A 4163-nucleotide genomic window follows, 5' to 3' on the forward strand; every position below is an offset into this window, starting at 1 on the left:
TCTTCATGGATAATGTTCTTGATATCTTCCCATAATTCATCTGGCTTTCGGTCATTGGTGTTCAATGCATCAAATCTATTCTTTAGATGATCTCTGAAGATCACTACAAGTTGGAATAGACTGTATGGCAGTGGGTTTGGTTTTAGGTAGCTTATTCTCTCACAGTTCTAGAAGCTAGATATCTGAAATCAAGCTGTTGACAGGGACACACTCCCTCCAGAAGTTCTAGGGGAGAATTCTTCTATTAAGGATTGAATTGCATCCCCCTAAAACATGTACTCTCAGAAGGAAGATGGGACAATCTACTTCCATAGTGATACTGCCTCAGAAACCCAAGGAGGGGTCGCTGTGAGTCGGGTCCGACTCAATGGCACATAACAACAACAACAAAGCATATACTAGGAGCTCTGGTAGCATAGTGCTTAAGGCACCTGACTGTTAACCAGAAGGCTGGTGGTTCAAACTCACCAGCCATTCCTTGGAAGGAAGGTTGGGCAATCTACTTCTGTAGTAATACTGCCTCGGAAACCCAAGGAGGGGTCTCTATGAGTCTGGTGCAACTCAACGGCAAATAACAACAACAAAAAAAAAAAAAAAAAAACATTTACTGGAATCCTAACATGGGTACCTGTATGTGTGATCCTATTTGGAAATAGAGTTTTTTTGTTAAGTTAATGAGGCCACATCAGTGTAGGGTGTCTCCTAAACCTAATCACATCTGGGTGATACAAAAAAGCAGCATGTTATATGAAGACTACAGAAGCAGATGAATCTACAAACCCAGGTCCTCCTAGGACTGCCAGCTACTAGAAGCTGGAAAGGATCTCTGGTGGCATAGTGGTTAAGGCATTTGCCCGTTAACCAAAAGGTTTGTGGTTTGAGCCTACTTGTTCTGCAGGACAAAGATGAGGCAGTCTACTTCTGTAAAGATTTACAGCTTTGGAAACCCTATGGGGCAGCTCTACTGTGTCTTACAGGGTTGCTGTGAGTCAGAATTGACTCAATTGCAGTGGCTTTGATTTTTTGGTTTTAGAAGTTGCAATTGACAAAGAAAGACCTCCTTCTAGAGCCACACTTTGAATGCAGACTTCTAGTCCCTTGAACTGTGAGAAACTAAATTTCTGTTCTTTGAAATCACCTATTTGTGGTATTTCTGTTACAGCAGCACTAGGAAAGTAAGACACCTTCATTGCCTTTTCCAGCTTCTGGTTGTCCCAGGTGGCTTGGCTTAGAGCTGCAAAACACCAGTCTCTGCCTCTGTCTTCACATGGCCATCTTTCCTCTGTGTCTTCACACACAAGGAAGATTAATGTGGTAGCCCCTGAAAGTGGAGAGACCTGCAGAGAGAGAAGCAGAAATGCAGGTGGGCCAGGAGAGCCTATCACCATGTGAGGAGGTCATGCTCACATCCTGAGGGTTTTTAAAGATTGAAAGATTTAAAGAAGGTAGGAAAGCAGGGAAATAAATGATTGGATCTATGTGTTTAAAAGCTCACCCTTACTGAGTAACCAGTGGCATTGCAGGGCACTGTAATTACTTTACTACAAGGTTGGTAGTTCAATCCCACCTAGCAGCACTGAGGAACAAAGGCCTGGCAATCTGCTTCTGTAAAGATTACAGCCAAGAAAACCTATGGAGTGCAGTTCTACTCTGACACACATGAGGTCTCCATGAGCCAGAATCAATGGACCAGCAACAGGCTTGGTTTGGGTTTTGGAAGCTGCCCAGTTGAAAGATTAGGGGAGACCTCTGGGTGCAGATGCCACAGAATTATCCCTCCTGAGCGTTGAGGAAGCTGGGCCACGTATAAACTAATTCCCATTAGTTAAGCACTTCTCCCAGGGCTTTAATCCTCCAGCACCCCCTACCTGCCCTGCATGCAGACAGAGCTGGACCCTAGATGCCCACAGCCTCTACTACCCACCTGAGCACAGAGGAAAAAGAGCTTCATACCACTTCCCAGATTCTCCAGCTTGGCCAAATCTATGCTGAAACCTTCCCAGAAGCAGACATTCAGGAAAGGCCAAGGCAGCACTTGCCAAATGCCGGGACCTCCTCTGCAGTGTGTTTCAAATCATCACCCTGTTCTTGGTGCACAAGCCTCGGTCAGTGGTGATGGGCAAGGCAACTATAAAAATGGAATGCAGCAACCAGGAGGCTTATGAACATGAATTTCCAAGTATATGTCTCTGTGTGCATGGGTCAGTCAGCCAGTCTACAGTTATTTGTTGACAGGCTATGTGTTACTTACTCAAAGCTATCTGAGGCTGATGGCCAAAGCAGCAGCAAAAAATAATTAAAACAAACAGTTGCTCACCAAGCCTTTGAAGCTCTAACAAGACCTTTTTGGTGAAGCAATAAATTCTTTGGAAAGTTATGGGTAGAAGATATTGGTTCATTTTGGAACTTAGATGCAAAGGGTTGAGTTTATCATACTCCTTGTCCATGGAACATTGTCATCACTGGCATGGATGAGGTATTACTTGTGTTTGATTTATTAATTCCCTTTATCCCTTTATCCTTTTCCACCTTCCCATCTACTTCTCCCTCCCATCCTTGTGAGCATTCTTTTTTCCTTTTTGTGATGATCCTTCTATTTTAAATGTATATACTTGGTTTGCATGAGCACTAAAATGCCAGGAATACTTTGCATGTTTTCTGTGCATATATTTTAATTGACACTCAGGATATGATGTTGTCAATCTCATTCTGTTTCTTACTTTTTTCACTCATCATTGTAGTGAAAGACATGAACTGGTATCAACACAAGACAGACAGGAGTATAAGGGCCAGGAAGAATAGATCTTCTCTGAGGAAATAAGAATGATTCCAAGAGGAATCACAGCTGTACTTTTTCTCATGGTCCACTTGTACCTGGGACCTGACCTCCTACACAAACACACATAAGTTCACACCTGTCAGTGAATGTACATGGCTGTTGGGCCAGTGACTATGCAATATATCAAATCTCCCTTCTTGATTTTGGGGTTACCTTCATCTTCATTCTGGTTTTCCTTCTCCCTGACATGGATTGTCTAGGCCTCCCCATGCCTGCCCTTTCTATTCTTCTTCCAACCAGGGCTTAACCTATCCCAGGCTCAGGAACAACCTTGCTAGCCATGCTTGGATTCTGTGTCCCAGGCCTAAAAACTGAGTTACTGATTTACATAGGTGACCAAGCTTGACTAGCTTCCCATATGGTCAAGTGAATTTCTATTTACCAACATTAAAAAGAAGTCAAAACTACACTGAAGGCATTGGCAAAAAACAAGACTCCAGGAATTGATGGAATGCCATGCAGATGTTTCCCTTAATGGATGCAGTGCTGGAGACTCTCAGTCATTAATGCCAAGAAATTTGGAAGACAGATACTTGGCCAACAGACTGGAAGAGATCTATATTTGAGCACATTCCAAAGAAAGATGATCCAATATACTGCAGATATTATCCAATAATATCATTAATATCAAGTAAACTCTTGTAGAAGATAATTCAAAAAACAGTTGCAGCAGTACATTGATAGGGAACTGCCAGAAATTCAAGCTGGATTCAGAAGAAGACATGGAATGAGAGATGTTATTGCTGATGTCAGATGGATCTTCGCTGAATGCAAAGAATACCAGAATGATGTTTACCTGGGTTTGTTGTCTATGCAAAGGCATTTGACTGTGTGAATCATAAAAAATTATGGAATAGGAACTCCAGAATACTTACTTGCGTTCATACAGAACCTGTATATAGACCATGAGACAGTAATTCAAACAGAACAAGAAGATACTGCATGGTTTAAAACAGGAAAGGTGGGTGTCAGGGTTGTATCCTTTCACCATACTTCTTCAATCTGTATGTTGAGCAAGTAATCCAAGAAACTGGAGTATATGAAGAAGAACATGATATCAGGATTGGAGGAAGACTCATTAACAACCTGAGATATGCAGATGACACACCTTGCTTGCTGAAAGTGAAGATGACTTAAAGCACTTACTGATGAAGATCAAAGACTACAGCTTTCAGTATGGCTTATACCTTGACATAACAAAAGCAAAAAAAAAAAAAAAAATCCTTTTAATGGAACCAATAAGCAACTTTAAGATAAACAGAGAAAAGACTGAAGTTGTCAAGGATTTCATTTTATTTGGGTCCTCAATCAATGTCTATGGAAG

This window comes from Orycteropus afer, unplaced genomic scaffold, assembly GCF_000298275.1.
Source record: "Orycteropus afer afer isolate SDZICR_OR568_19922 unplaced genomic scaffold, OryAfe1.0 scaffold00017, whole genome shotgun sequence".
NCBI classification, from domain to species: Eukaryota; Metazoa; Chordata; class Mammalia; order Tubulidentata; family Orycteropodidae; genus Orycteropus; species Orycteropus afer.